Source organism: Castanea sativa, chromosome 1 (assembly GCF_040712315.1).
Source record: "Castanea sativa cultivar Marrone di Chiusa Pesio chromosome 1, ASM4071231v1".
Classification (NCBI taxonomy): domain Eukaryota; kingdom Viridiplantae; phylum Streptophyta; class Magnoliopsida; order Fagales; family Fagaceae; genus Castanea; species Castanea sativa.
The window spans coordinates 43981729-43993068 of NC_134013.1; the positions used below are offsets into that span (position 1 = coordinate 43981729).

General features: G+C 34.1%; 1 long non-coding RNA gene and 1 pseudogene across 5 annotated transcripts; both read left to right on the forward strand.

Moving 5' to 3' along the window:
- The first annotated feature begins 337 nt into the window (after positions 1 to 337).
- LOC142612426 (uncharacterized) lies at positions 338 to 1353 on the forward strand (annotated as a pseudogene).
- Positions 1354 to 2049: 696 nt separating this feature from the next.
- On the forward strand, positions 2050 to 8927 carry LOC142607580 (uncharacterized). 5 transcript variants are annotated; one of them, XR_012839354.1, is made up of 8 exons: positions 2050 to 2527; positions 2630 to 2841; positions 3032 to 3462; positions 6604 to 7372; positions 7485 to 7587; positions 7681 to 7790; positions 8202 to 8299; positions 8416 to 8927. It is a non-coding gene; the product is annotated as an uncharacterized LOC142607580 (long non-coding RNA). The 5 variants fall into 5 exon arrangements; XR_012839352.1 differs by having other exon boundaries at positions 6604 to 7587; XR_012839355.1 differs by having other exon boundaries at positions 6604 to 7587; positions 8445 to 8927.
- Positions 8928 to 11340: the final 2413 nt, after the last annotated feature.

The following is an 11340-nucleotide window of genomic DNA, read 5'->3' on the forward strand; positions in this document are numbered from 1 at the left end:
GTGTTGTGTACTTGTTTTTTGGCTGTTGTAGGTGGTGTGGCAGCCATATAAAGCTGAGTCAGAGGACCTTCCGCCGTGGTGCGTTGCAGGGACGGCCGTGTGGACGGCAACGGTGCTGCTTGTATGTTTCCACCTAGTAGAAAAACATACACCGGATCATGTTGTTCGTCAATTTGGGATGATCCAAGAAATTCCCCGCAATGTTGTCACTGACACAGTGCTTCATGGCATTGATTTGAGGGTGAAGGTCGGTGTTGATTGGACGCAAAAACATGTTGTGCATATCGATGAGTGGGGTAATCGCCTTCAACGGCGTTGTGAAGCAGTGCTTGGTAATATGCCTCCACAGCACGAGTACCACGACTGGTTCAAAAGGATAACTCGGAGGTTCATAGATAGGCCCGGTGCTATAGTGACTCTGCTGGTAACTTCTCAATGTCTTCTACATCTTACCGTACTGAAATAACATGAAACCACTGTTTAGATAACATGATATATGTTACTACATTTTCTACTTAGCACTTGGTCTTCCTATAATTTGCAATTATTACTAGCAGAACCAATTCTGAACCAACATTTATTTTATTATCGATTGGCATTGTTGATTTGGTATTGCATTACTAATATGTGTGGTTTTTCCATGTGCAGATTGAAGAATACATCCGTTTGTTGAGGCGTCACCCAGTGGGCACGGAGGACCATAAGGACATTACTGAGGTCCTGATGGTAGTGCATGAAATTGAACGTGTACAACCTCCTATCCCTGAGGCCCCGAATGAGGAGGCACCTACTCCTACGGACCCAAGCACTACTGAGGGCCCAAGCACGAGCACAACCTCGGCTGGATGTCGCCCTCATCCGCCTGTTGCTAGCCCTCAGGTTGTCCCTAGCCCCGATCCTTCTCCATCCACCCCACATCCATCCCCTAGCCCTACCATCCCTTCATCCACCCCACATCCATCTCCTCGCCCCACCATCCTGACACCCACCCCACATCCTTGTCCTGGGTCTGACATTCGTCCACCCACTCCACGGTCATTTCCTTAGCTGTTACCCATTCCATCCTTTGACCTGGGTATTGATCCAACTCCACCTGACATGCAGCAGGAGCCACCCTCCCACAGTACATCTACTGCCCCTTCTTCAGCCATCGACCTACCCCATGTTCAGGCTGAGCAGACTGTTGGGTTACCTGCAGTGGCAGAAGGTCGGCCGAAACGCATATCAAAGGCACCTCCTTGTGGGACAGGAGGACACAAACATGGACACAATGCTGGGCCCGAGGCATCTGACGAAGGACATGCAAGACCTCCTCCTCATTATACGAGACGGCATAAGATTCAAAAAAGGTAACTCAAAGCTTAATGTGAAACAACACACTTTATAACCAGTGGTATTCCTCTTTTCACATTTCAATCTACTGTTGATTACTTCATGATATTATTTTTGTTTTCAATATGGTTTTAACGTACATTATTGGAACTAGGTGATGGGAACGAGTACGGAGGGGGCCAAAATGACATTGATGCGGGTGTAGAAGATGGTAAGCAATATTAATTTAATGGTTAAAATTTGAATCAAAACAATCTTGATTAGTGAAGAGTTCAAACTGTTATTGTTGTTTTGGAAATGTGCATTACTTTCGTCTAGTGTATTTTCTCAATATTAGAACAAACCTTGTCAGTCCTTTGTAATTTCTTGTTATATGAATGATCTAAATTATGCAATGTAGAGTCTCCATTTGAATTCTGGGCCATGGAGGTAGCTTTGGAAGCTACCCGTAGTTTCCTTGCTGCACGCACAACAGAATTGGAGACTGCTGCTTATCCTGCATTAGATGAGCTTACGTCTAAGGTGAGTGCTTATGTGTTTCCTCTTTCTTTAACTGGTCCATTGTGTTGCTGTTTTTTGTAGTTGCCCCCACTTCCAACTACCTCAGCCAAAAAAAAGAAAAATAAAATGGAAAAGACTCTCGGGTAGTGGTTTAGTTAAGGAAATGGGTAGACTGCTTATATAAGCTCATAAGACTGATTGTCTACTTTTGGATGTTTAGTAGGAGTTGAAGGGGAGAATTATTAAGAGTGTGGTACTGACTCATGGCACTGCACAGTTCATGATCATTCATGTTAGATTTAAAAATTTAAAAATGTGCATTTTTTTTACTGTATTCCTTTATTTATTTATTTATTTTTAATTTTGGAATCATTTTAATGCTATATACATCCGACCTCCTTGGCTCTTTGGGCTGGTTTATTCTTCATCACTCTTGATTTCATGTTATGCACAGCAAAAATCAGCTCGGCCTGATATGATATATGAAAATTTGGAGCAACAAATCTGTTGGTTTCATGTTATGCACCATCTACGTTACAGTTGATTGTCTTGATTATATGGTTTTAGGAAAATGGAAATGGATCAAACAATGTATTGATGATAAACCAGAATTCTCGAATCCATCATCTGTCTCTCTCTCTTTAGCTCTCAACTCCATTACTGATCTGATCTCTTTGTCTCACCAATTATTCAGGTAAAGTCTTTTACTTTTTCTCCCAAGTTTTGGATTTTAAAATACACTTTTTTTTTGTATCCACAAGTGAATTCTAATTACTTGCTTTTAATTGGGTTTCAGTTTCAGAGCTCTTTTTTTTTTGGGCTTTCAAGAATCATGTGAAAGTGCAAAACTTTATGGCGTACTTGGAATCCGAGAATGTTTTCTTGGTGGAAAAGCTTAAAAAAGTGAAATCTTTTACAATTTAAAGTTGGGAGAGAAAAAGCAAAACTAGCAAAGAAAGCAATCTCAGAAAAGATCCACAGCCCCCAACCCAGAAGTTGAATTGTCAAGTAAGGCTGCTTAACCCTTAAAACTCTCTTTCTTTGTTTTTTTTTTTTGGGGATAATTAGCATATATTATTAGATAGTTAATTTAAGCAATTCCTATTATTTATGCTGCTAATCTTTGTTAGTTGAAGTAGTTCTAAGTTTTTGTTCTTTGCTATATAGTAAATTTGGGTTGTACTATGTTGAATTATAGGAGGGGAATGGCTACTCTAGTTGAGCCTCCAAATGGGATTAACCAACGAGGAAAGCATTACTACTCAATGTGGCAAACTTTGTTTGAGATTGACACGAAATACGTGCCAATTAAGCCCATAGGTAGAGGGGCATATGGGGTTTGTTTGCTCTTCCATCAATAGGGAAGCCAATGAGAAAGTTGCAACCAAGAAGATCAACAACGTGTTTGAGAATTGTATTGATGCGTTGAGGACACTGAGGGAGTTGAAGCTTCTTAGACATATTCGCCATGAGAATGTGATTGCTTTGAAGGATGTTATGATGCCAATTCACAGGACGAGCTTCAAGGACGTGTATTTGGTTTACAAACTTATGGATACGGATCTTCATCATATCATTAAGTCCTCGCAGCCGCTTTCCAGTGATCATTGCAAATATTTTTTATTTCAGGTATTAATAAGTTCTCTCAAGTAGTGGTATGGTGTTTTTTCAATTTTTACTATTTTCAGCTATGTTGATTACTTGGTACTAATTTGGTAACCAAAGAATACATGATGATGCGGGACTATGTTTGTATTTGGTTCCTTGGTATGCAGATTAATACTAGTTTTCTGAAGTATGAATTTCGATTATTCTGTTCATAACAAATATTTGGCCAATTTTTAGTGACTGGATTAAATTACCCTCCAGTGGAATTTATTTAACAGAGAAACACTGTGTTTGATTGAAGTGTCAGATACAATCAATCGGAACAGACATAAAGATATAACTATTAAGTTCACATGTGTTGAATTGAAATCAGTCTTAAAGTGGTAACTGGTGAATACTGTATTGCAATCAATGTTCAACCTTTAGCCGACAATGTGTGGTTTTGACATGGACAAAGCACGTACAAATCTTGGATATTCAATGGGTAGTTTCTGCTTTATAATTGGACTATTTGTGAATTCTAAATTCGTTTACATCTGTTTGGGTATCCATGTTTAATTGAATATACATACTTTCTCCACTTCTCCTTTAAATCCCTTCAATCCGTCTGTCATTGTGACGACTTTGATGCTCATATTAAACCCTTAGTTCTGAAATTATTGGAGTTCCTGCTATATTACAATGTTATAGCAGTCAAGTGAAGCTCAAACATACTTAAGTCAATACTTTTATGGACCCATATTTAGGAGGACAGTTCCTCAAATGTTATATAGAAGATGGTATTGGTACCTATTCTTGGCAGGATACAGACAATTGGGGTAATATTAAAAAACTAAGTTAAACATCATAGCTAGACTCATTAAATGTAAGATGATAAAGAAAAACGTATGAATAGGAAAATCTTTATTGCGGATGGTTGCAAGTTAATTGATGAATAGCTTTAATTGTAACAGATTTCATCATTCATTGGGAAAATTTAAATATTGTGGCAATGGGTTAGTAAAACTCAATTGCTTATTGTTGAAAGAAAATGGCATTTGTTATAATTCCTAGAATTTTTTTAGTGACTGGATATTGCCTTTAGTAAAGAAGTTCTCTGAAACTATAGTATATAGATATTCGCTTATTAAATAGCTACTCTAAGTTTAAGTATATGTTAAATTAGAGTTCTATTTGAATTTATCACTAAGGGGCAGCATGTTGCACCCAAACTAGCTATTTTATAAAGTAAGTGAGATTTATTGATTAATTAAGTTTGTTTTACTGTCCATAATATCATAAATAATATAATAATTTTTTAATAAATAAATAATTATAAAATACCATTTTTGTCCCTAAACTTTCATATTATTATTATTATTTTTTGTCTCTAAAATTTTCAAAAGTTCACTTTTTGTGCTGAAGTCAAATTATTTGTCTTATATGGCTTAACACAGTGTTGATGTGGTATATGACTTTGACAAAATTAATATGTTTTTAAAATTAAAAACACGTGGGACAACATAACTTGCTTATGTGGATTCAAATTATCATAGTCAAATTTGCCTCTCACGCCCACATAACTGGACCAAAATAGCCTAGTGGAGTCGAATGTCCCTAAAGCTAAAAGGAAACTGCTACATTATAGTCGATTGCCTCAATCGATGACCCCAACTCAGTGATTATATAGAAATACACAAGGAGGGAGGTTGCTGTTGAACATTATTGCTAGGTTGGGGTTGTCAATTGAGGCCATATTATGACTATGGTGATGAGGTTTTCTTTCAGTGTTGGGGGTTTGGGGATGTTTGAGATTGAATCACCAGGTTTGTGAGGGACAAATTTGTTTCACTGAAATTTTTAATTCACATGCCAATCATTGTGCTCCATATTTTTTTAAGGGTCATGCTAACGAGTACCCTTAGGGCAATTGTTAATAATCCATTTTAGGAAAGTTTTGACATTTCTTTTATAGGAAACAAAAAAAGTTGTCAAAATATTAATTGTTGTTGTTGTTTTTTTTTTTCTTCATAAAATCTTTCTTTAAATAGATTGTTAACCATTGCCCTAAGGGCATCCGTTAACATTTTTTTTAATTTTAAAAATAAATTAATATTGTCCAAGTCTTATCACTCTGTTTAGCCACGTAGGATATATAAAATAAGGGACATAGATAGAAGCTTGAAAAATAGAACATTTTGCAAAGTTTTAGGGAGGAAAATTGAACACTCTTTTGGTACAACTATATTTGAACCAACTTATGAGCAATTAAGCAAATAGAAAATTTTGCAAAAAGCTATATTCAAACGCTCTAACTATTTGTTTGAAAACAACTTATCTAGCTTTTTTTGCTAAAAGTATGCACAGGAAAGTAATAAAATAAAAACAAAAACAAATAGATTATAGAGGCAATTAAAGTTGATCTTACAGTATCTTTTGCGCTGTAAAATCACTGATTAGTAAAATATTGTTCTTTGTTAATTGCATCAAACTATAATTGTGTCTTGTAAAATCTTTGTTTAAACACAAATGAAAGACTCCATTATTCATTTATTGCTAGCACCTTTTATTCAAAGCTGCCCATTTTTTTATGTTTATATACTCAAATTTTCCTCACATGAATTATAGGGATTTTGACGGTAACTTATGATTAAATACAACATGCCAATTATTCATTATGAAGTTCTTTTGTATATATTGAGAAAAATCTTTAAGAGCTCTGGCTTGATTTGCAATGGCAAGTGCCGAAACTTTGGGGTTGGCACAAATCCTCAATAGGCTAGTCCAGGTTAGCTTCATGATTGAATTAGCAAAGTTAAAATTCTTATTGGGATGTACATGCCTTTTCACATGTTTGAATTAAGATGTATGGCGGGTTTGTTTGTGGGTAAATGCATGCGGGGTAGAAAGTCAGAAAAATGTAAACAATGATTTTGGAGGGAGTTACAGTACCAAGAAACATTTTTCAAAAAAAAAAATTATCCTCACATTACCATTGGAAATGAAATATGCATTGAACTGTTAATTAAACAAGAGTTTACGTCACTAAAAAAAAAAAAGTCTTAAAGTGATTGCCTTTCTGCCCAATTTTACCTAACTAATATAGCCAATGGAACATGATTAATTGCCTTGTTTAGTGTTTCATGTTAGATTTAAAAATGTAAGCACTCTTCATTTTTGTAGGACAATAGCAAATACAGATTTGAAGCTGGATTTGTCCCTCCATCCCTAATAAACTTTGAAAATAGGCAGCCAAGAGACCATAACTCTTTCAAGATGCCTCAAGACAGTTAACCACAAAATCAACTCCATATATTGAAAGTGGTTCAAGTCTCGAATGACTATATGTCCATAAACTCACATCATAACCCACACCGCCAGATAAAATCAATCATTGGGTAGAAATGTTACTGATTTCGTCATTTTTTGAAGGTTCATATAGCGGCAGGTTTTCAAGTTCTGCTTCAGTAGCAGGGAGATTCTCTTTAGCTTTAATGATTCTTTCTTGACGAGATTCTTCTTGCTTCCTTTGGTCTTCCATTTCTTTATATTTTCCCCTCGTACTTGCACCCCCTATAGAAAATGTAAATGAATGTAAACCTGAGGATTTAGGATTTCAAGAGTGATACTGCCATTGAAAGAAGCTAGAGACTATCTTTCTTTTGAATTTCACAGCCAAGTGTCTGACATAGTGGCCTAAGTGAAAACCTTGCTAGAAAGTGATGCTTGTTTTGAGGCATCCAGATGATGAAGGAGTTGGTAGAAGATTGAGAGGAACTTCTTCGTAATGTCTCTTTTCACTTTGACATGAATGGCTATTGATACCGCTACTAATATGTCTTTATGGAAGATACCTACATGTAATGGTGTTCTTATCTGTCTTGTAATGGGAAACTGAAATCATATCGTGTCACTTTAGGTGCTACATTGGAATTCAATCAAAGTTGCCCAGGTCTAGTTTCATATTTCTAAGAACAAATTATTCATTTTTGTTAAGCTAAATTTTTATGAAATAGAATTGATTGATTCTCCCTACCCTGGTCTCTTTTTTTTGTCTCTCCCAGTGGATGCTCCAAATGTAATGGTGCAACTGGTTACATTGGCTCCATTGGAAAGGACAAGTTTGGAGAGGAGATGACAACAAATTAAAAATTAGCAGGTGTTAATGTGAGTTTCTCTTCGTCTTAGACTTACAACTGAACTTTGGTTATGTCTTCACCTTCTTCCTCATGTTAAGACGATTATCAAAATTGTAATTAGGTACATTATTACAAGGATGAATCTACATCAACTGGAACATGTGCTGTTTGTGTGGTTGGTGGTGAGAGGTCAGTTCTATGTCATGTTTGCACGTAATCTCGAAATGCAAGGTTAGTTCTATAGGGATTGCTTTGATTGCTCAGTTTCATGATCATTTACATGTTGAATTGGATGAGTTTGGTAGGTTGTGTTTCTTGGAGAGATTATTTTGGTGCTTTCACTTGCATAAATGAAGAAAATATTTTGTAATTATAAGTAGATAATGCATATGCCAGGCAATAGCCTACATGATTGGCCCATGTCCTACACTAAAAGTTTCCAACTCATGGCTCCCATTATTACAAATCTGAACACTTGCAAAATTGTGTCTCCTTTATTATAATGGGACTTGTGTTGTCTATAGTAGCTTATGATTATCAGGTACACATCTTATATTTATGGAATTATGAGAAATATATTTGTCTATTGTGACTCTGGTGTTAGATGTTGGGACATTTACACTGTTCAATTCTAATCTGCAGGAAATTGAAGTTTTAGTCACAATATTTTTTGCCTGTTCCATGCTTGCGTTGGCCTGATTTTACCTTCACTGGCGAAATTGAGGACAATGTATGTTAAAGTAAGTTTTCTATCTTATAACTTTTGAAGAGTCAGCTATAAATTTTGTCAAGAAAGAATCTTCTGTGGTGCCTCGTAGCTGTACGTTTCTTGTCACACAATTGTATTTACTCTCAGGTTTGGAGGTTCATTTACATTTTGTATAGGGGGTGCAAGTACGAGAGAAAAATATAAAGAAATGGAAGACTTGAGAAGCAAGAAGAATCTCATCAAGAAAGAATCATTAAGCTAAAGAGAATCTCGCTGCTGCTGAAGCAAAACTTGAAAACCAGCCGCCATATGAACTCCAAAAAATGACGAAATCAGCAACATTTCTACCCAATGATTGATTTTATCTAGCGGTGTGGGTTATGATATGAGTTTATGGACATATAGTCGTTGGAGACTTGAAACACTTTCAATATATGGAGTTGATTTTGTGGTTAACTGTCTTGAGGCATCTTGAAAGAGTTATGGTCTCTTTTTTTTTGCTATCATAAAATGTATTGGTGTACCTATAAAATAAACTGTGATCTTGTTGTTGTATTGGTGCAAGAGTCTCCAATGGACCACATTGTATGTATAGGTATTCTATTTGCAACTGTAAAGTCTGGAATTATATTAATGGTCATTAAACAAGACTTTGGTTAAAGGAACAAGCAGCAAAAGTGTGACAAAGAAATGATGGATACAATTTTCAAATATTTATATTTTATGTTGTAACTTCTTGAGTTACATCAACCTTCAATCCAATTCAAGGACTTAACTTAGGCCACCTAATCCAATGCATGATTTTATTTATACAAAAATCCAATTTCTTCTGTTGATAATAAGCCATGTATAAGGCCAGTAGCGCGCCTATGATTTAAGGTGGTTTGTAAGAGGAAAAAATTAAAAAATTGAAACTAAACTATTTAATTCTAGAAGTTTGAAATTAAACATTGAAGTTTTAGATTAATTTCATAGTTTTGTTATTTTATAGTGTTCTGAAATTAAACATTGAACAAGTACAGAGGGGATCTTAAAGCAAACACTATTTTTATTGAATTATTTCTTGTTGACAAGTACAGTATTTAACAAGTACAGTGTTTGCTTTAAGATCCCCTCTGTACTTGTTAAAAACCGCTACAATGTACTCTTTTTTTTTTGTAGCGGTTTCCCAACTGCTACAATATACTTCTTCTTTTTTTGCTTCTATAGGTATTTTCTAAATACAAAACCACAAAGTTTAGTCCTTTTTGTTTTTATTTTATATACTCCAATGTAGAAAACTAACACCCTAATGACCAAAATACCCCTAAATACTCAAAATGACACAAACGCCCCTGGAACTAAAAAATGACCAAAATATCCTCAAAATGTCCAACATACCCCAAGACCTCAAAAATTACCAAAATACTTTAGGACTAATTAAAATGAACCAAAAAAAAAAATCACTACACTCACTAAATGATAAAAATACCCCCCAAACCATAGTATTAGTATTATTATCTAGTGGTTTAAATTGTGAAGATGTTTAAGCCTCAGCAATCTTCGCATGGTGTCAAACAACTATTAAAAATGGTTGCACAATGTAATTATAAATCAATTATTGAAAATTTGAAAGACTTCTAGACCTGAGTTCTAAATTGATGATAAAAAGAAATTTTATTAGATGAATAATTTAAATAGTAATCAAATTAGTTTTTTTGCTTTTAAGTTTAGAAATAATAGGAGAATAAGAGCAAAAGAAATCATATATAATCGTATATTAAGAAAATATATAAATTGACTTAGTTACCAACAAAGCATCCAACCCCTTTGAACAAAGCCATTAATAAGTGCATTTTGCACCAAGTATTCCATCCCAAAACCATCATAGTAGGCCGCTCCTAAATCTACATTAAAAGAACATTAATGAAAAAAAGAAAAAAAAAAAAGAAAAAAAAAAGATAAATAGTACATAATCTTGCTACAAATAAAATATCGCGTCAAAGAAATTTTTATACTATACCATATGATGTGCCCATGTGGTAATGGTATAACGGTATCACACAACACTAGGAGGATTTGTCAAGAATAACAATGGTGTGTGTTTGTATATATATAGCTAACAAAAGTGGAGTGGCAGATCCAAGTTTGTAACATATTGGCCTCACTTCTAATTTCCTAGTCTATCAACAACAAATCCATATTTATCCAATATTAAAAGATAAAAGGCATCATAAGATGAATGGACTTTCCACAACACAAACAATATGAGAGTTGGCTTAAAAAAGTTAAGACTTTAATTAAAGATAAATATGTGAACGGAGCATCTATTTATCTTTAATTAAGTTTTTGTGTCTATCCTAAAAGTTGCTACAGGGTAAGAGGAAAAGTTGATAACAACAATTAAGTTCATGTTTTATCCACGTAAAAAAAAAAAAAAAAATCTGCAATTTGGTAAAGTCACGGCTCAATTATGGTTTTTAAGTCCAACTTAAAAATTCTGCAATTTTGTATAGCCACTTGGTGCAGTCATTTTTGCTCAACCACGATTTCTAAATCCAACTTTTATTATATTATATGGTATAATGTGATAATATAATATGATTTCATTTTTTTTTTTCATGAAATAGATAAGTTTTTTTTTTATTATTATAATAGATAATGTAGATAAAAACAAATAATTTAAGCTCTCAATACTATAAAATATATAGGGAAAATTTGAGCTTTAAAATTAACTTTTACCATCATAACTTGAGATACACTTTAGTCCAAAATCCTAATAATAAAAAAAAAAAAATAACTAAAAAAAATCCTAAGAATATGAGGAATATAAATCTATATTTGATATCTCCTTTTATTATTATTTTTCAAAATTATTCTTTTAAATTGACCTTTTACAAAAAATTTAATAGTGAATAACCAATTTTTGTAACAATAAATGAGAGTACAACTATGGTTTTTTGAAATTAAAACCATTTATAATGACCAAATCTAATAATATGATAATTTTGTTATTTTAATTAAAATTACTCATAAAATAAATAATAACATAATTATATGGAGGTGAGCAAATTCCACTGTGTGGACTCCATT